The 22,126-nt window shown below is 46.2% G+C and overlaps 1 long non-coding RNA gene across 2 annotated transcripts in view; it reads left to right on the plus strand.

Annotated features, from left to right (window-relative positions):
- The window catches only part of LOC137159710 (uncharacterized), a 98,627-nt gene that overhangs the window by 17,508 nt on the left and 58,993 nt on the right, over nt 1-22,126 (plus strand). Inside the window, exon 3 of one of the 2 annotated variants that reach the window (XR_010921709.1) lies at nt 2,844-3,277. The exons of the other annotated variant lie outside the window; for it this stretch is intronic. This is a non-coding gene — a long non-coding RNA (uncharacterized lncRNA). Of the gene's footprint in view, nt 1-2,843; nt 3,278-22,126 lie in introns of those variants that run through there. 2 annotated transcript variants of the gene reach the window in all.

Raw genomic sequence — 22,126 nt, forward strand, 5'->3', positions numbered from 1 at the left:
TATTCAGGATTCTAGCATTTGAACTTACCTTTTGGTGACTCAACAGAAGAGTTCTGTATTCCTGTGCAGGATTCCATCTCTTCCCTCCCTTCCTACCCCCTCAAAATGCCCTTCTTCACTGTCTAAACATTTTTAAAGTGGGTTTGGAACAGAGCTATATTTCTAATGTTTTTAAAGGGCTCTCTCAAACATTTTCGCCATCGTAGCCCATGATAAAACCCTGTATTGTATCAGGGTTATGTGTGCATATAGAGAGGAGGAGTGAGTGACTTTGGCCTCTATTATTTTGTTTTCTCAACTAAATAAAATGTTTTCTTATGTCAAAGGGGAAGGCAGCATCAGCTGTCAAATAAACTTATATTAGGCAACTTTGTCCTGGAAAGACTGAGTATATGCATAGAATTGCACTTGTGATATATGAGTTAAATGAGGTTAAGTGGGGGTGAAGATCTTTGCAGGATGTCTGTGCTGATAAGGCAGTACCTTGCACCCATCAACAGATCAGATGTTAATGAAAACCTTGTTTACTATTACAGCATTTAACAATAAAGTGTGGTTTGGGATTTCATGTCAAATTACTGCTGGTTTACTCCCATTGTAGCAATCACCATTACAAAGCTCTTTAACCTTGTATTAAAGACATTTAAACAAACAAAGAGTTAAAGTTTTTTAAACTTAAAGTATTTAACACATCTTTTAACAAGTTCCTTAATCCTTTTTCTTTAGCTGTATAGTCTTTTACAGGGAGAAACATGTCTTTGAAAGTCTTTTTAGATGTTGTTAATTATTCTTTTTGGGAGAAAAGAGAAGAGACAAAACACGCAAAAGGGAAGAGAAAATAATAGCAAAGATAGAAAATGCAGCTTCTGTCTCTGGTGCTGACTTTCATTTGCAGCCTTCCTGCTGGAAAAGTGCAGGGAAAGCATATGGTTTGAGCAGCCACTCTGAAACCTGGCAAATTTGTAACAGCGTCAGACTGTTTAAGACAGTGGTTCTCAAACTTTTTGCATTGGCGACCTCTTTCACACAACAATCCTCTGAGTGCAGGAACTGTCCCCATCATTATTCTTGAGGATTCCATATACCCATTTTTGTCTTGGCTTATGAAACCGTACTCTGATTTCAGTGATCCTGGCAAAAGACTGTTTAATTACACACTCAACAGATGTAGAATGGTTGTTGAATGTGCTTTTGGCAGACTGAAATCCCATTGAAGATGTCTAGAGACGTGTTTGTATTTCAGTGTCATCAGTGTTTTCTGCATTACTGTACTCTCCATTGTACTCTCCACAATCTTTGTGAAGCCAGAGGTGAGCCATTTCCCCCTGAAAGGACCTATGACAGCAATGGGCTGCTGAACCATTACATTCAGCCACAAAGAAGAGCTATAGCTGGATGCACTTAGGCAACAGAAGTCAGGGATGCTTTGTGCTCCCACATTATGGACTTGCATGGACCAGTGGAAGAGAGGGAATAGCACTTTTATGAATGTGCTTGTGGTGGGGAGGATATGGGGCTCACTGACTGACTGGGGGGGGGGGTGTTCAGTGCTTGATGATTTGTGGGGGATTGATTGCCATGCAGTGTACTTAAGAATGATATGACCACTTATCAAATGGAAGAGTGGGAGTAGATTAACAGTATGGATGGATGGATAGATATATGGTAAGGAAGTGATTGAAGTATGGATTGATGTAGATAACTGTATTGAGGAATAGTATTTGCATACTAATTGCTAATTGTCCCTGAGCATGTGTTTACTTTTATTGTTTTAAATACATGTTGTGTGATGTGATGCAGTGATAGTAATACACTTTCTTGATAAAATAAAAAGCTTTATTTATAAAATAAATTAGAAATGAACAACATTAACCCATTATCAAGCGGGCTACACCAAAACACCAGTAACAAGAGAACCTTAAAAAGAAAATTGTACAAACAAGTGCACAAAGTGAAACCATGTACAAGACAGAAACCTCCTACCTTTGCATGTCCCATTGGTCCCCATTCTTCTTTCCCTTCTTTCCCCGTTTGCTGCACAGTTGGCGCTGGAGGAGGGGCATGGAGACAGCCACAGGGGAGGGATCAGTATGGAGGATTGCGTGGGTCACTGAGTCATTGAGTTTTTCCAGGCTGTTTCTGGACTGCATCATCGGGTACTGCACAGGGGACTCAGGCTGTGGTGTGGGTGATGCAGCAGGAGCCAATACTCTTGTGGCCATTAGTGATATCAGTTCAAACAACTCTTTCTGCTGAGCTCTATTCTCTTCCCTAAGCTGCCATTCCTGTTCCAGGAACAGCAAAGCAAGTGCCTACTCCTGCACTGAAACCCTATGCTCAAGCTGTGCAGCCAGCCTGAGCCCTTCCTCTTGCCATGCCTTTCTTCTGGCCTTAAGTCCTTCTGTCTTTGGTACTGGACCTGCTTGTTGGCCCTGTCCAGAATTTCAACCATAAATTCATCACAGAAATGCTTCCTCTTAGAACGGTCCAATGCTTCCTCTTGGTAGATATGTTTGACCAGGTTTCTGCTGCCCTGTGGGCGAGCTGTGGAGGTGCTGCAGTCTGTAAAGATAGAATGGCCTGGAATAGGACAAAGCAGAGGATAATTGTCTCAGTTAGCTCAATGCAGCAGCACAGAAACAGTCCTTGAAGAATTCCAAGGACATACAATGTTACTTTTCCAATTGAACTTCAATATATTGTGAGATAGATGCTTCAGACACAGAAGCTCCTGGGCACAGCCTGGTTAATCTCAGTGAAATAAAAAATCACAGTACTACTTGGGTTTAGGGGAGGGGAGCCATCAGTGGCTGTGCTACAAAAGCTTTTTTCTGTCATTTCAGGTATTCTAGGTTTTGAAGGATATAACAGATCTTGTGGTGCATCACTGGCAAAGGGAGATGTTATTCCAAGCTGCTGGTGGGAAACCTGCAGTGTATACAGCTGAAGTATTCAAACTTACAGTGACTGAACAGCACATCTATGAGTGGACTCAGTTAGCTAGCTATGGGAGTGGTCCTGGAAAATACACCCTTCCCTAAAATGTGACTACCTCTGTGGAGTTGCTGCTTCAGGAAAAGTTTGCAGCTATCAGCACCTGGGATTGGATCAACATTAATGATGGAATCAACAGGATGGTGCATTAGCTTCCACATAGCTTAGCCTGTTATGGCTGCATGCAAATACACATAACTCCATAGCCATCCTCCTCCCCTCACACCCATCCGCATTTTTGGACAAAATTTCAAACTCAAGTTGAATTTGGCACAAATGATTTTGTCATCTACAGACTTCATAGACTACCTTTAACTGAAATGTCGGGTCCCATGCGGGCCGGATAAAGCACAACAACCAATATGATTGCAAGCTAAATCGTTTATTCCATGTTTTTCATCAGCTCATATACTTTTCCAATAACCTAACAGACAATGATCACGCAATTGCTGATTGGCTATTATACAATTTCACATGCTCAGCACGGGAACAGCTTACATTTCATTGGTTGCCTTTTATCTTACATAACTCCCTTATTTATGACCTTGTGTACTTCTTTTTAGCTAGTGGATGGCGGCCAAGTCCCCGAAACTTGCCGCCAGTGTGGCGCCTGGCCGAAAGTGGCTGGCTTCCAGCTTCCTTGTTCGCAGCCTTACTTGACCCGATGTCCATCAGGCCTGCTATACATTTCCACTTCTGCAGCCATTAGGTCAGTATATGGATGATACACTCCCACAGCTCCCCCCTTTCTTTTAAATATGCGCTCAACAAGGCGTTCCAGGCTACCTTGTAACAAATGAATAAGACAGGGGGCACAAATGAGGAAAAGGAGAACAATTCCAACAATAATAATTCCCGTGTGAAGAAGCGAAACAAGCCACGAGGGCCAACCAAAGCTGCTAAGCCACTCCCATAAGGGGTTATGATTTCGTGTGATTTTATGCATATTATCCGCAAGACGTTGCAATAAAGCATGAACAGAATGTGAATGATCCGACAAATTCATACAACACATACCTTCAAAATCCTCACAACCATGTCCCTGTGCCAATAAAAGGAAATCAATAGCCGCCCGATTTTGCAGTACAGCATGCCGTATGCTGTCTACATTCTGCAAAAGGGCGCTAATCAGTTCCGAAGTCAAATTAAACTGTTTAATACTTCAACAGGCTAATTTTTCCAAATTTCGTAAAGCATTAGCAGCAGCCACTCCAGGGGCCAGAAAGGCAGCAAATATTTTTGTAGGGGTATCCCAAAACTCGATGGTATCCTGGCAGTCCGGTGTAAACGTCTGAATACTACGTTTAATGCGATCGTTTGGCCGGTGCTGCAGCTGCAGTTTCGATGGGGCATATAAGGTGAGTTTACCCACATAACAAGGCTCCCCCAAGGGATAGCTAGGAACCCCCTGCCAGGCTCGATCCCCACAGATCAAAAAATACCCAGCGGGCAAGGCTTTAGGCGTGCCGTTATTCCAGATGCCATACTCTTTTAATTGTATGCCTACGTTGGACCCACCAGGTTGGCAAAAGTTCCCCCTCACAAAATCAACAAGTGGTATCATATTTTGCATCCCTGCAAACAGACCGAGACTCATATTCCAACCGAATTGGGAATAAAGCACAGGCTGTTGCCCACCAAATGCAACACATCCCAATGATACATTACGAGAACTATTTGTAGTACCTGGTAGTGACCCCAAGAGCTCCAATTCCTGCAGGGGGAAAGGGGGTGACATGTTTAACTGATTTAGCAGGTGTGCCTGTAAGAGATTCCAAGCAAGACCAGGGCATTGGTCACCCGGGTCTCCGCCACGCTCACCATATAGGGCGTGGCAGGTGGCATTTAGTTGGTCATCCTGCACCCAGGTATCATTCAAATACGTTGAATTACGCACAAACCCATGAAAATCAGCCAAACGAAAATATGGGTAGCCCACCAAACACGTCTGGAATGGGTCAGATGGCGTAACCATAGAGAGGCAGAAAGCTTCCTGTCCCGTCTGATTGGCCCAGGTAACCCAAATATTCTGTCGGGGATTAATTTGAGATATAGCAATAGGTAAAACACAGGAAACAATTCCTGCAAACAAAATAAAAAACTTAACTAGAGATTTCATAATTACAACGACACTGCTACAAATATATCAATAATCAAACAGCTACAAAAATATAAACAGAATTGTTGAGAGTTCCGGCACCACCAGCGGACGACCTTCCGCTGGCGCCCCAAGTCGGTTGTCAAATTTGAGTGCGTTAGTCCCCGGAGTTTGTGTCAGATGCGGACGGCGCGTTTGGCTTGCTCGGTTCGGGTGCTCTTTGTGTTCGCGAGTTTTCGTTATTCAGCCAGGGCCGGACCCACTTGGCAGGTATCCACCTGGGGCCTGTATCAGTGGAAACACAAGCATAGCCCCTTCCCCAAGTTAGTAAATCAACTGGCCTTTTCCAAGTTTGTTGTAGATAATCAAACCATGTAACTAAAGGTTTTGGCCTGTTCTGTTGGTCTTCCCCCATTATGCCACATACATGCCTAACCGCAGGGGGCACCTCATCCCCTTTCCTAAGGTGTAACCAGTTAAGAACATATAAGGCCTTTAACAATCGTGCATGTGGGGTTTTTTCCATGGCATCTGCTTCTGCACCCCGTATACCCCCCTTTTGTTTTAACAAGAGGGCCTTCAGGGATGAATGGGCACGCTCAATGATAGCCTGTCCAGTGGAATTGCCGGGGACACCAGTAACGTGTTGTACGCCCCAGCGTGAAAGAAAGCGGGCGGCGCGACGGGACACGTACCCGGCACCGTTGTTGGTCTTAACGAGGGCTGGGACGCCCATAACAGCAAAACATGCCTGCCAATGTTTGATGACATCACGCGAACCAGTAGAGGCCAATGCCGTGGCCCATAAAAGGCCGGAAAAGGTATCAATTGTGACATGTAAATGTTTTAAGGAGCCAAATTCCGAAAAAACGGTTATATCAGTTTGCCAGACTTGTAGGGATTGAAGGCCCCGAGGATTGACACCAGTGGCAACGGGGGTGACATGGTGTTGACAATCCGCACAGGAGGCAACAATAGCACGGGCATCACCAATAGGGACCTTATATTGCCGCACCAAAGCGCGGGCGGATTGGTGAAAAAATTCATGAGATAACCGTGCCTGGGCTAACAGGTTAGGGACATGCACAGTGCCTATTAACTGGTCTATTATGGCATTACCTTCCGCAAGACCCCCCTGCAAGCCAGAATGGCTTTGAATATGCATAATAAAATAGGGATAGTGTCTGGCATCCAATATGTGCCACAGCTGAAGCAGGGCGGTCCATAAAACCGGATTACTGACATGTTTTAAAAGCGAGCGTTCAATACGCTGAACAATACCAACTGCATACAGGGAGTCACTAACAACATTGAGGGAGGTGGTGGGCCACTTCTTAAAGGCCCGGATAATGGCTCGAAGTTCTAGGACCTGCAACGAGCCCTCGGCAAGCACAACTTTGTGTTGCCAGCCATCATCTTGATGCCATAGGAGCCCCGCACGCCGATTTTTGCCACTGGCATCCGTAAACACAGTCAGTCCCGAAACAGGACGCGGTTGCAACATTAGCGTCTTCTCAAAAGGGATCGCAGTGGCAAAAAGGCGATGTGGGGGATAATGATTACTGTATCGCCCAGTATAATTTAAGGTGGCTAGTGTGATGGACAGATGGGCTGTGATCATTTGGGTCAGAGCAACATCACTGAAAGGTAGATAAATTGTATGGGGATCCGTGCCCGCGATTGCCAACAGGCGTTGTTTGGCCTGTGTAATAATGTGGGCGATGGCATCCAATCGCGAGGTTACCGTTGTAACATAATGTGAGGGTGGGAAAATCCATTCAAGTCCTATTAAAGGGTCCGGAAGAGTTTCTTGCCATTGGAAGAGTAAGGCCTCTAAAGAGGTATCTTTAGACAGGATGGCTACAAATATGGGTAAATCAGGATAAACGCGCCCAGAGTAGCGCGTTGCCAGTTTGTCCGTTATGACTTTCAAGGCCATCCGCTGCTTTGAACCCAGAGAGCGAGGCTCCTCTGGGGTTCGGCCACCGTGAAGCAGCTGAATCAAAGGCATAAGGTCTTTATTGGTTATTCCGCACAAGCCGCGAACCCATTGTAGATCCCTGACAAGACGCTGAGCGTCATGTAAATTGCGGATTTCAGAATGTATGGTCAGTTTCTGAGGTCGTACGATAGAATCAGTTATTTCCATGCCCAGATACTTATAGGGGGCCTGGTGTTGAATTTTTTCTGGCGCTATTACTAGGCCAGCCCCCTCCAAGGCATGAGTAATTTCCGTCACGGCTGTTTCCAATTGGAGCTGGGCGCTGGTGAACAGGAGATTATCCATATAATGATAGATAATCCAATCGGGGTGTGCCGCACGAAGGGGCGTCAGGGCCCAAGCGACATAAAATTGGCAAATAGTAGGGGAATTTTTCATGCCCTGCGGTAAAACAGTCCATTGGTATCGCTTGGCAGGTTCGGCTTTATTAATAGAGGGCACTGAGAAAGCAAATTTTTTCCTATCATTTGGATGTAAATCAATTGTAAAAAAGCAGTCCTTAAGATCAACAATAAGTAGGGGCCAACCAACCGGCAACATAGTAGGGGTCGGCAATCCAGGTTGAAGGGCGCCCATATCCTTCATAACCGCATTTATCGCCCTTAAGTCATGCAAGAGGCGCCAACGTCCAGATTTTTTAGGAATAGTAAATATAGGGGTGTTTCAGGGGCTTACAGAAATTTCTAAATGACCCTTATTTAATTGTTCTTGTACAAGTTTTTGTACCCAGGCGAGCTTCTCCTTAGTTAGCGGCCATTGAGCAACCCACACCGGAGTGGATGTTGTCCATTCCAGTTGTAGGATCGGCCGCCCCTCAATGGCTGCTAGGCAAAAGGTGAGGTTTGAAGAACAACAGCCCACTGGCTTAAACAGTCACGACCTAGTAGCCAGATTGAAGTCGGCATGACATAAGGACGGACCTTAGCTGTGCTGCTCGGCTCCTTTAAATCAACGATGGTGATAAAGTGCGCACTAAGGTGAGTTAACTGAGTTCCCCCGACTCCCACAACAGGTGTCGCAACAGTCTGTAGAGGCCATGATTTTGGCCAGGACCGAGAGGGTACAATAGTTACGTCGGCCCCCGTATCTAATAGGGCCTCATGCACAATCTGTTGTCCATCCATTCCTTCCAACCGAACCGTTCGCACGGGTCTATGGGAGGTGATTTCTATCGAAAAAGCTATTTGTGGGGGTCCCGTAGAGCCGAAGCCTTGGGACCCTCGCTCGACCATGTTTGTTTTAGGTACGCATCCTCTAAACGGTATCAATTGGGCGAGACGTGTACTGGCGGTTACCCTTACGGGTGGATGGAGCGCTCGTACCATGATTCCGATATTCCCAGTGTAATCTGCATCGATGAGACCAGGCAAAACAAAAATACCTTGTTTAGAAGTTGACGAGCGACCTATCAAAAGGGCACTTAGTCCATACCCCAACGGGCCGTTAGTGGTGGATGGAATAACATGCACTTTATCATCATCTAAGGTTACATCTGTTGCTGTGGCCAAATCCACTCCGGCACTGCCTCGGGTTGCTCCTGTGAGGCGCTCCAAGCAGCCAGTTGCGAATGGGGAGGCACTTGTGTCTTCGCGCTCCTCCGAGGGGCGCTCAACGACCCGTTTCCCGGCAGCGGCGTCCCGTCCTTCTTAAAACGCGAGCGACATTTAGACGCGCGGTGCCCAAATTTGTCGCATTTGTTGCAAGTGCCTGCAAAGGATTTCGGCATTGTTGTAATGGTTTGTTTACTATCCTTGGCAGGACAGTCCCTCTTCATATGCCCAGGTTTTCCGCAGGCAAAACATAGACCGGACGGTCTTCCAGGTCCCCTGCTCCTTTGGCCCTGCTTGATCAATGGTTTCAGGGCCACAGCCAACGCATTAGCATGTGCTTTAGCATGGACCAAGGCTTTATCTGTCTCCTCGAATATAGATGCTCTATTGCATGCCTCAATCATCTCCGTTAATGACGCGGTTTTGGGTAAGGTGGCTAGTATGCGACGGCAGACTGGGTTGGCATTCTGAATCGCTAAATCCAGTCCAACAGCGGCCTTAGCCTCCGGTGTTAGATTGGGCGACCTATCGATAGCTTCTCGGAGCCGATCCAGGAAGGTAGAATATGGTTCCGAGAGACCCTGTGTAATTTTAGCATATGGCGGGGTTGGTTTTCCTATCTGAGGCACCTCCTTGAAAGCAGCTAAAGCCAGCGCTTGAGACTGTTGTAAAATCCGAGGGTCAAGTCGAGCCTGCACCTGTGGATCTGCGAAGGGGCCAGTTCCCATCAGCATGTCACGCGTTGTAACTCTTCGCGGGTCCCCTTGTGGTAGGTCTAGGTTCGTTACCAAGGCAACCTCAACTCGTTTTACCCAACTGTCTTTCCATAGCAATTTCTGAGTGGGTGTAAGAAGCGTATCAGCGAACTTATTTGCATCGTATGGACACATGACCTGTCCCGTAAAGACCTGTTCGACTAATGACTGCACGTACGAATTGTCGAGACCGTAAGCCATAATAGACTTTTGCGCTTCCCGAATTAATTTCCAATCCAAGGGCACCCACTGTCGTCGATTGGGATGGTTAGGATCAGGTGTCAATACAGGGTAAGTTCCGGGCAAGAATTGTCCCTCTATCAAGGCTTCCTTTATTACTCCCTGCCATCGACGCACTGGATCCGGGGAATCGGCATTTGTTGACCCGGACGAGTAAGCAGGCGGCGTTGATTCAGTCTGTCGGCGCTGATCCCAAAACCTCTGTTGCTCCACCCGTTGCTTCCACTTTTGTTCAAGCTCTTGATCAGAGGAACAAGTTATATCCTTTAAAGTGTCCAATGTGTGAGATCGCATATGCTTGTCCTTACCATCAGCTAATTGACACAGCTTATCTAACATTTCTTGCAACTGTTGGCCCTGTCGCTGCATTTCCTCATGAAACCCACCAGCTTGGGTAAGCTTGCTTAAGTCTGGATACAAGCTTTCTGTCTTTTTATCAGGAGGCTCGTTGCCTACTGCACCCATGTCCATATCGTCACCATCAGGCAGGGGAAACGTACTGGGATCAACTTCGGGCGTGGGGGCACTCGGCGCTATAGGTATTACAGTCTCTGTCCCGCCGAAGAACTCCCTCGCCCCAACTGGCAACACATAAGGCGTCTCAGGCCGTACTTGAAATATTTCTCTTACCGCTGCTTGTACCCCGGCTTCAGCCGCAAGGTTCTCCACCATCCTTTTGGCCTTATTCCAGATCTGGCTCAAGGCAAAGGCTTCCTTATTGCCAGTGGCCACCGATTCCCACAGGTCGGAGCCCAGGCGTTCCCAGACAGTCTTATGAAATACATTACTTGGTTTTACAAAAAATCCCCTTCTCTGTCCCCACTTCAATAATTGAGACAATGCTTCCGGGGACGGTTTTTCTCCCTGTTTCTCTGCAATTTGCATAAAAAAGTCATGCACAGTCATTTCTTCCGCTGATGCAGCGTTACCCATTGTAAATTAAGTAGCCGATCACCTGTGAGCTCAGACACGTCTCTCTCGGACGACCAGGAGCTGACTCCACTGCAGTACCTCCTGCCGCGGCTACGATCCCCGCTTTGTCATTTCCCGACGCACAATTCAATCTTTTCGGATCAAATCACGTCGGGGTCACCATTTGTCGGGTCCCATGCGGGCCGGATAAAGCACAACAACCAATATGATTGCAAGCTAAATCGTTTATTCCATGTTTTTCATCGGCTCATATACTTTTCCAATAACCTAACAGACAATGATCACGCAATTGCTGATTGGCTATTATACAATTTCACATGCTCAGCACGGGAACAGCTTACATTTCATTGGTTGCCTTTTATCTTACATAACTCCCTTATTTATGACCTTGTGTACTTCTTTTTAGCTAGTGGATGGCGGCCAAGTCCCCGAAACTTGCCGCCAGTGTGGCGCCTGGCCGAAAGTGGCTGGCTTCCAGCTTCCTTGTTCGCAGCCTTACTTGACCCGATGTCCATCAGGCCTGCTATACATTTCCACTTCTGCAGCCATTACGTCAGTATATGGATGATACACTCCCACACTGAAATGGATTAGATTTATAAATGGAACACATTTCTACCTTCCTCCCTGGGATGGGTCCCCCACGGGGCCACCTGGGACTTGGTACCACTGTGCCCTCTTAACTCCCTGGACTGGATTACTTTGCTAGTGACAAGCAGCAAACCCGTCTGGGTGCTGTTATCACTCAGACCAACAGTAGGTGGAGCCCTATGCCCACTAGATTATATGAATGCTCTTAGAGCCACTCACAAATCTCAGAGAGAGGGGCACCAGCCAGTCTGCCCCAGTTCCCTGCCCTGCACCCTGAAGTTGTTCTGTCTTGCCCGGGTCAGAAGTCTGACCAGTAAGTTTATCACCTGGTTCACCCCTTCTTCAGTGTGGAGAAGACACACCAACTTTTGTTAACTTACTGGTGGTGGGGGGTTTCAAACACTTCACTGAAACGCACTGTTTTAGTTAAGAATATAAAACAGGTTTATTAACTACGGAAAGGAGGAATTTAAATTAGTATAAGTGGCAGGCATAAGAGATTAGAGATAGGTACCAAAGAAAATAAAGATAAATACACAATCTAAATCTTAAACCTCTATCATTAGGCAGCATCTAGATTAAGCAGTTTTCTCACTTGATTGTTCCAGTTCTCGGTATACAGGCTTCTTCCAAGCCTGGGTCCAGTCTCTTAGTGTTCCAGCATTCCTGTTGCTTTCAGCATTTATGGGGGAGGAGAAAGGACAGGATAAGGTATGTAGTCTCTGTTCCTTCTTTTATATCTTTTTGACTATGTGGCCACTAGACATTAGTCTAGGCATATCTGGGTGCCTGAGTCACCAGGTTGATTAATCTCTCCTGTACGAGTGAGTCATAGAGTTGAGCAATCTCTATTGTATAGCCTTGTGAAATGGTCATTGTATTGTAAATCCTTTGTTTACAACTCCTTTGCTGATTGATGGCTGCTGAGCCCCTTTTGGGCAGGGGTGCCTTCTCTGCTGTTACTAGCAAGCTTATAACATATTGTGACAGCAACATTTTATAACTTGATACAAACTAGCAATATGCGTATTTTGACAGCACAATGGGTTTTAGCAGATTATGACCTTTCATTAGATATTTTACGTGACATGCTTAATATGATTTATTACAACTATACAGAATTGATGAATAAGGGGTTTACAGTATGCTGCTGTGGAGTGTCACACTCCCACACCCAGTTCACTGTCTCCAGACAGTTTGTTACACCATTGAGTGAATTTACAGGCATGGCAATGTAAGGTTATTATTTTTAATAACAGGAATGCCCTAGCCTAGCAAAAAATCTGTACCTTTCCAGTAAAAAATAACTTTCAGAGCATTTTTACTGTTTGCAATTCCCAGTGGCCATTTTGAACGCCACATGGTGGGAGTGGGGAAGCCAATTCCCCAGCATACAATCTGCCATTAGCGGATGGACACTGCTAGCTGCGTATTTTAGTAGATTTTGCATTGGTTCATAAAGTGGAAATCCCTCCCATTCCTATATTAATAAACATTAGAATCATAAAATCATAGGGTTAGAAAAGAGCACAAGGATCATCTAGTCTAACCCTCTACCAAGATGCAAGATTTGTTGTGTCTAAAACATCCAAGACAGATGGCTATCCAGCCTCCTCTTGAAAACCTCCAGTGAAGGAGCTTCCACAACCTCCATCGGTAGTCTGTTCCATTGTCCTCCTCTTCTTACAGTTAAGAAGTTTTTCCTGAGCTTTTGACTCATTGCCTTTTGTCCTGCCCTGGGTGGCAATAGAGAACAACTTTTTCCATCTTTTTTATGGCAGCCTTTCAAGTATTTGAAGACCACTATTATGTTACCCCACCTCCAATCTCCTCATTTCCAAACTAAACATACCCAACTTCTTTAGCCTTTGATCTTATGGCTTGCATTCCATCCCCTTGATCATCTTTGTCGCTCACTTCTGGATCCTTTCCAGTTTCTCCACATCCTTTCTATATATTGGAGACCAAAACTGGATACAGTACTCCAGCTGAGGCCTAACCAGTGCAAAGTAGAGCAGTGCTATCACTTCCCATGACTTGCATCCTCTGTTTCTGTTAATGCACCCTAAAATTGCATTTGCATTTTTTGCAACAGCATTGCATTGCTGACTCATGTTGAGGTTGTGATCCACCACAACTCCCAGATCCTTCTCAGCAGTGTTGCTTCTGAGCTAGTTATCCCCCATTTTGTATTTGTGCATGTGGTTTTTCTTCCCTAAGTCTAAGTACCTTACATTTGTCTTTGAATTTCATTTTGTTGTTTATAGCCCAGTTCTCCAATTTATCAAGATCCCTCTGAATCTTAGCTCTATCCTCCAAAGTGTTGGCAACCCCCTCTAGCATTGTGTCATCTTTAAATTTGATCACTATGCTATTTATTCCTACATCCAGGTCATTAATAAAGATGTTAAACATCACCGGACTCAGAACAGATCCCTGTGGAACCTCATTTGAGAACTCCCTTCAATCTGACATCATTCCATCAAGTTTGTTAACTCTTCGTTTGCAGTTGTTTAATCAATTATGTGTCCACTAATGGTAGTTCTGCCAAGCTTGAATTTCTCCAGCTTACTTATCAGAATGTCATGTGGGACTGTGTCAAAAGCATTGCTGAAGTCCAAGTATATTATGTCCACCGTATTCCCCCAATCCACCAAACCAGTTACCCTGTCAAAGGAGGAAATCAAGATGGTTTGGCATGATTTGTTCTTGGAGTGCTTGCTCATGTCAATTCCAAGTGTGCGCACTGCGTGCACAGTCATCAGAAGGTTTTTCCCCTAGTGGTACCTGTCGTTTTGGCTTAGGCACCCCATGGAGTCACACCACTGTGGCGCCATATAAAGGGCCCTGCCAACCCTCTGCCTCTTTAGTTTCTTCTTACCACCGATGTCGGTTATTGGAGCCACGCTTCTGTCTTTCTTCGGCAAGCATTTCCTTAGTCTTGAACATTGAAAATATGCAAATAGATTAGGTTAGTGTTAGTTATTAGTTAAGTTTTCTGTTTGAGGGCCCTTTCCATTAATTTCCCCCCCACCAGGGATTCAGGGCATGCCTCAATCCTGAGGTTTTAAACTGTGTGGGACCTGCCACAAGTCTATGCCAAGGGGACCTGCCATAAATCCTGCTTGAGAATCCCACCAGATAGATCGGTGCAGGATTTACAAGGGAGAGCCAGGTGGATGAACTGGATCTTCCTTCCACTCTGGACACATTTGAAGCAGCTAAGGACCCGGTAGTCAGGACGGCACAGCAGTCTCCCACCAGGCCAGAGAGAGCGCTGGTGGTAAGACCTCTGGCACTGCAGCGAAGCGCGGTGCCATCTAGAAGCAAACCAGCCAAGATGAGGCACCGGCCACCTTCTTCACAGCACTGCTCTCTAGCATCATCTTGCTTAGCACCACCATGGTCCCCATATTCGGAGTTATCGGACTCCAAGTGGAGTCATACATCTCCTATCATAGTCAGCACCGGTCAAAGTGATGCTAGTACAGTCAAGAGGTAGGACAGGTCCCTCTCATGGGCCCTTGGCAAGTTCAGTGGCAGATGCCTGCACAATGGCTGGGGGTCCTGCCCAGAGCCCCCCAGTCTCTTGCCTCAGAAAGACGCATTCCTCCACCACCCAGAGCCCACTTGTCACCATGCGGCATCAAGGCAGGCACCAAGATTGGCACTGAGGCAGATTCAGAGATGGAAGAGGGGATCGGCACTGGGGACAACTCCAGCACTGAACATGACATCCTTGCAGGGAGAACCCCATGATCCTGAAGGTCAGGAGGTCCTGACACTGCCCAAAGCATCTTCATCTCCCTATAAGGCAGTGGCAGGAACCTCATCTGTTCCACCCCCCCCCCCCCCCCATAGACAACAGGGACCGTCAGGAGTTGCTACAGAGGGTGGCACAGAACCTAGGGCTCCAAGTGGAAGAGGTGTTGGAGCCCATGGGGGATATTTTAACACCAGAAGGCCCCACAAGTGTGGCACTGCCCCTCATAAGAACCATCCAGGTCACTATCAAGGCTCTGTGGCAGACTCAGGCCTCTATCCCCCCTACAGCTAAGGGGATAGAAAAGAAATATTTTGCACCCTCAAAAGGTCATGAGTACCTCTTTATTCACTCGCAGCTGAATCACTGGTGGTAGTGGCCACAAATGAGAAAGAGAAGCAGGGACAGCAGGGCCCTTTTCCTGAGTCCAAGAACACAAAGAAACTGGATCTCCTCGGAAGGAAGGTCTATTCCACCGTCCAGCTTCAGATAATGAATCAACAAGCAATCTTGAGCCGCTATAACTTCAATTTATGGGACACCATGTCAAAGTTTAAGGAGTACTCCTGGATGACTCCAGGGCAGAATTTGCAGCACTCGTGGAGGAGGGGAAGGCAGTGGCTAGGATCTCACTGCAGGCAACCCTGGATGTGGAGGACTCGGCCACGAGAACAATGTCTTCAGCGATTGCCATGAGACAGAGCCTGTTAGAGAGGTCCTCCTCAAGCAGCAGGAAACCATCCACTAGGGCCACATACTTAGCCAAGTGCAAGAGATTCTCAAAGTGGACAATACAGAAGGGCATCTCACCCATGCAAGCATCAATACCTTCCATCTTGGGCTACCTGTTGCACTTGAAACAGCTAGGTTTGGTGGTATTATCCCTAAAGGTGCACTTAGCGGTGATACCTGCGTTCTTGGCCAATCAGTCTTTGCCAACCCGCTAGTAACCCATTTCTCAAGGGTCTGCATAGGCTTTACCCCCAGGTTTGTCACCCTATGCTGACCTGGGACCTTAATCTAGTGCCCTCCAGGCTGATGGGGGGCCCCCTTTGAGTCCTTAGCAACCTGTTCACTTCTCTACCTCTCATTTCTGGTCCCGATAACCTCAGCTAGGAGGGTCTCTGAACTCAAGGCCATAACATCCAGTCCTCCATACACGGTATTCCATAAGGACAAGGTTCAGCTACGTCCCCATCCGGCCTTTCTCCCTGAGGTCGTATCTCAATTTCATTCCACCTAGGACATCTTTCTCACAGTATCCTTCCCCAAACCACACGCCAGTAGCAGGGAATGATGCATCCATTTCCTAGATGTCAGGCGGGCACTGGTGTTTTACATCAAGAGGACAAAACCATTTCATAAATCGAACCAACTCTTTGTCACAGTAGCAGACAGAATGAAGGGTCTCCCAGAGTCTTACCAGAATATTTCAACACTGATTACATCCTGCATTAGAACTTGCTATGACCTGGCAAAGATGCCAGCCCTGACACTGACAGCACACTCCACTGACAGCACACTCCCTGGAAGCATTCCTAGTGCATTCGTGGAGATCTGTACGTCTTCAATGTGGTCATCGATCCACATGTTCACCTCGCATTATGCCATCACCCAACAGGTCAGGGGCGATGCAGCATTTGGCAGAGCAGTGCTTCAGTTAGTGATTCCTTGAGCTCCAACCCCTCCTCCTATGGTCAGCTTGGACTCCTACTTGGAATCAACATGAGCAAGCACTCTAAGAAGAAAAAATGGTTACCTACCTTCTCATAACTGTTGTGTTTCTCATGTCCATTCCAAGACCCAAACGCCCTCCCCTCTGTTGGAGCCAGCCAGCAAGAAGGAACTGAAGAGGCGGCGGGTCAGCAGGGCTCTTTATACGGTGCCAAAATGGCACAACTCCAGGAGATGTCTAAGCCAACCCAATGGGTACTGCTAGGGGAAAAATTTTCTGATGACTGCATGCAGCATGCACACACCTACTTGGAATGGACATGATCAACACATCTCAAATAACAACAGCTACGAGAAGGTAGGCAACCGTTTTTTCATGGTAAATCCATGCTGGCTGCTAGTGATTACCCCTTCATCTTCCAGCAACATTCACAAATCGAATGTTTTATACATAGCTTCCCAGGTATCGAAGTCAAGCTGATCTATAGTTCCCCGTCTCCTCCTTTCCCCCCCTTTTTAAAGATGGGCACTATATTAGCCAATTAAAATGGAGCTAGAAATGTACAGCTCTGGGGCAGCTTCAGCCCTTCCATGTCTGCTGCAGGCTTTGCAGAGGGTTCCTCAGAGGGTGGAGTGGGGGGCATTCAAAAGCTCTCCGAGTATGTTTGTTGCTGCTGCTCCTACAGTAAAGTCTCCTCTGGGATTGGTTTTAACCTGCTGCTGGCTCACATCAGTCCCCATACTGGATTCTGGGGCCAGCGGGGGTGCCATCCTGGCTCTCCAGGTCATCATGCACCACAGTTAGCTCTATGTGCAATGCTAAGAACCTGGTGAAACTCCTCATAAAATGGGCAGGATGTCGGCGACTTGCCCAAGGTGCAGTTCTGGTCCCTGGTTTTCCTATAAGCGCTCTTGAGCCACTTAATTTGCTCCCTGCATTTGTCACCAGTCCAGTAAGTTTGTAATACTTCTTCGCTCTTTGCTGATATGAATGATCTTTCTTGGTACCCTTACTAAAGTTCATTGTTCTGCTGGCCTCGCATCAGTGATTTACCAGAATCTGGCTGTGCTCCCATGTCCACACAGCAATGCACTTTTCAAAAGACTACTTCAGTTCCATCTCCATTGTAAACACAGAAGGCTCTCTGAGAGTATGCAGCTCAGTGTTCGGAAGACAGTGGAAAGGTGAAATGCTGATGCACCAAGATGCTGCATTACATCAAGGAGGTTGCTTCTTTTTCCCTGGAGTCCATTGGAAATTCTTGGGATAGAGAAAACAAAGGAAATTGGCCAATGAGATTGTGGAATACTTTTGGCAAACTTCCAGGACCTGAGTTGGGAAGGGCTGCATCTCCACTGAAAAGCATTTAGGCTCAAATCCTGGGTTTCGCCTTGACTAGGCCATAGGCTTAAGAAATGTTTGACATAAGTAAGTGACCAAAGAATGACCCGATGCCACAAGATTATGGGAAAAGATGTGCCATTGCTTGGTACTGCAAAAAAAATTAACACCTTTTGGGGAAAAGAATGGTGAAAAGAGACATAGGGGAAAATGAATTATGAACAGCTGAAGAACAATCAGCTAGTTGAGGTATGCAAAGAAGTCAGCTCAGCACTGAGGAGCAGACAAACATGCACTAGTCGACTTGCTACATTCTGACCATCAGAAGAGAGATGATGGGTCCAGGTTCACAGGGAACATCCAGCCCATTGGCAGAGGTCCAGCACGTCAGGAAAATTTTGGATATAATTTTTTGGAGAGAAGCCAGGAAGAGGCTGACAGAGGCAACATCCGTGCTCCATACACACCAAATACATCACTGCAACAATGATCATGGACAAATCCACAGGTGGACTAAAAGAGGATACAATTGGAGAGGAACTGACTGCATCTGGAAATCTAGTAGCTTCAAGACCTGGAGCAACAGGACCAGCATCAAGAACACCAGTGCAGTATGAAAGAGAAGAGAAGAAGCGCCTACACAAGGAGCGCCAGCACAAGCATATCATCTTGAAATGGAGAGACTGCACCAGCAAAATCCTAATCCAGTAGATTAATCCAGACCCTGCATACCTGTTCCAGTGGGTGACATAGACTCCAAATTATTTCCTCGCTTTAGGGAGGAGCCTGACATGGACATTTTTCTAAATGCTTTTGAAGTGAGATGTAAATTGAACAAGGTCAGGCAGGAGCATATGGTACAGTATCTGGCTCCACTACTGTCAGGGACAAAGGCTTCAGATGTTTTCACCCTTAGGGAGGGAAAGGTCTATAAAGATTATGAGCAGTATAAACAAGCTCTGTGGCAAAAGTTTAAAGTGACCCCTGAAGTGTATAGGAAAAGGTTTTGGGGAGTTCAGAAAAAAGGGGGCATGAGCTATGCTGAGATTTCAGCTCTAATAGGGGTTATCATAAAAGAAAATGGGGAACTGGTTGGGTGGGGGGTTATCACGTTCAGGGAAGCCTGTAAATTAATGGATTTAGTACAATTCTAAAAAGTCTACCACCATGATATAAAATTATGGTTAATAGACAAAAATCCTAGAGATGTAACATTGGCTGGGAAATGGGCAGACCATTATGTGGATACTCGGTCGCGGTTTGATAGAAAACATAATACGGAAGGAATGGGATCAGAGGACAGGAATTAGGCCCGAGCTGAAACCCATGCCCAGGGGAAAGGGAAGCCCTAGAGTGGGTGAGGAAAAGCATTGTTCCATATGTGGCCAGCTGGGTCACTTTGCCCTGAATTGCCCTCCTAGAGTGGCCCAGTGCAGTGCTGGAAAGGCCAGCTGCACTCCCAGCCTCACAGAGTTAAATGTCTGACTGAATCTCTGGAGGGAGAGAGTCACACAGCCATTCTGCCAATGGCATATAATGTTCATGCTGAGCCATTTACATCCCAAATCACTGCCCATATGTCATGCTGCACCCTATGAATGGAGAGAGTGGGACTGTTAAGACTGTATTTAAGCTTCATTTCGTGAAGCCCCATCAAACGCTCTCAGGGTGTGAAATCTTGGTAAAAATGCTTGGTGTAAAAGCCTTCACTCTATCTACAGCACAGATTTGTAGACAGATCGGGTCAGGAGTTCTGATTGTAGGTTTATTGTCAGATATCCTATATTCTTTGCTTTTGTGGAATGATGTTATCACTCTAAAAGCAGAAGGGGTAAATCAGATCCCCTTGGTTAGCTCCAGACGTGAAAGGGACTGTGTTAGCCAAAGTGCAAATGTAGTAGCTGACAGAGAGGAAAGGGGTGTACTTCAGCAGTATCCCAAAGGAATCAAGTTACCTTCCCAGGGTATGCAGACACATACCTGAGGAATATGAGGGTGGGACAGGCTCTTGCTCCAGGGAAGTGAGACCTATGGACTTTAAGGGAAATTCTCTGAATCCTGGAGCCCAGGCCAGGGAACTAACCTCTCTTCCCTTCTTACTAGAGAACCAGAGGCAGTACAGAGCATGGTAATGGCAGTGTTGCTGGCCAAAAGTAGGGACACTGAGGCAACTGCAGTGCACTGCCATGGGTGGGAAATACCCAAATAAAGTGTATGACAGCTGGATGACAGGAGATGGCAAAAGTAACTGCAGCTAGGAAGGAAAGGGGAACGTTTTCCCACAGTCTCTGTCTGCCTGATGGTCTGGGAGCATGTAAAGGACCTTGAGATACATATGAGAGAAAATTCTGCTCACCTTGACTCAGTGTGCAGGGAACAAAGGCCACCTCACCCCAATAGGGTGGGATATCAATACTCTTCCCTTTCTACCCAGAGTAGCTGAAGTTAGGTCACTGGGGCCACTCTAAGGAGGTGGGGCAGAGAAAGGAATTTGGCTACGTGGGAGATTTAAAGAATCTCCCTTGCCCAATCCCTCTGCTGTTAAAAACAGTGCATAGTTGAGACTCATACGTTCACGTCGTCATCCATCTGGCACAGAAGATATCTGAGGTTCACATTAGGAAACAATCATTACCAATATGCTGTGCTACCCTTCGACCTTTCCACTGCTCCAATGGTCTTTTCCAAAATGCTTGTTGTCATAGCAGTGTATCTACGCAAAGAAGGGATCACCATATTTCCCTATCTGGATGACTGCTTGATAAAGGCACACAGTCAACTGAAGGCCATTCAAATGGTGCAACTTACAAGGTCACTCTTCCAAAAACTAGGACTGATGATTAACAACAAGAAGTCCACACTGGAACCCGTGCAACAGTTAAGAGTTCATAGGTGCATATCTGGACTCCCTCATAGCCAGGGCATCTCTACCAAGAGACAGTTTCAATGTGATAGTGAACCTGGAATATATGATAGAGAACAGCTCGACCTTGAGTGCACACACACATCTCCAAATGCTGGGACATATGGCGGCTACCATCTTTGTAGTGAAACACGCACAATTACACATGCGAGCCCTACAACTATGGCTCTCGACTATACAGACCACACAAACATCCATTACACAAAGCAGTTGTAATGCCAAACAAAATCAAATGATCATTGAAATGGTGGACACAGCCCAACAACTTACTAAACAGGGATCCCATTCACATGGGTAATACCCTCAGTCATGGGCTGGGGAGCACACCTTCAAAAACACACCATACAGGGAAGGTGGTCCCTAGATTAAATAAATCTACACATAAACCTGTTGGAGCTACGTGCAGTCTGCAATGAATGTCTTCACGACCTACCTCTTATAGCAGGCAAATCCATAAATATAATGACGGACAACATCGCGTGCATGTTTTACGTCAGTCAACAAGGAGGAGCAAGATCCAACTCTCTGTGCACAAAAGCGATAAAACTATGGAACTGGTGCATATGCCACAACATCAACATTTCAGTTGCTTATTTACCTGGGATTCAGAACACCACCACAGACTCCTCAGCAGGCAGTTTGGCAATAATCACAAGTGGGAGTTACAAAACGGGATCCTGAAAAACATTTTTCAACAATCGCTCTATTTGCCACAACGCAGAATCGCAAATGCCCCTATTTCTGCTCAAGAGCAGGATTATGAAGAGGATCAATGGGGGACGCATTCCTCCTCAACTGGAATGCACATCTCGTCTATGCATTTCTACCCATCCCACTCATACCCAGAACCATACACAAAATACGCATAAACAAAGCGAGAGTAATAATGATAGCCCTATTGTGGCCCAGACAAACATGGTTTACTTATCTGATGCAAATGTCAGTCTGCACACCAATCTTTCTCCCACTGCTCAAAAATCTCCTATTTCAGGACAAGGAGCACATCCTTCACCTAGATCTGGAAAAATTATACTTGACAGCCTGGCTCCTAACTGGTTCCTACAAGTAGAACTACAATGTTCAGAACCAGTAAAGCACATATTACTAAACAGCAGAAAACCTGCTACAAGAAAAATTTACCTCCAGAAATGGCACAGATTCACCTTATGGTACCGACAGAGGCAAGGCTCTGCCACAACTGCACCAATCCCAATCATACTTGACTATCTTCTCAGTCTAAAAGAAGCAGGGTTATCGATTA

This window comes from Emydura macquarii, unplaced genomic scaffold (assembly GCF_026122565.2).
Source record: "Emydura macquarii macquarii isolate MOO-44397 ecotype Brisbane River unplaced genomic scaffold, CSIRO-AGI_Emac_v2 contig_1876, whole genome shotgun sequence".
NCBI lineage: Eukaryota > Metazoa > Chordata > Testudines > Chelidae > Emydura > Emydura macquarii.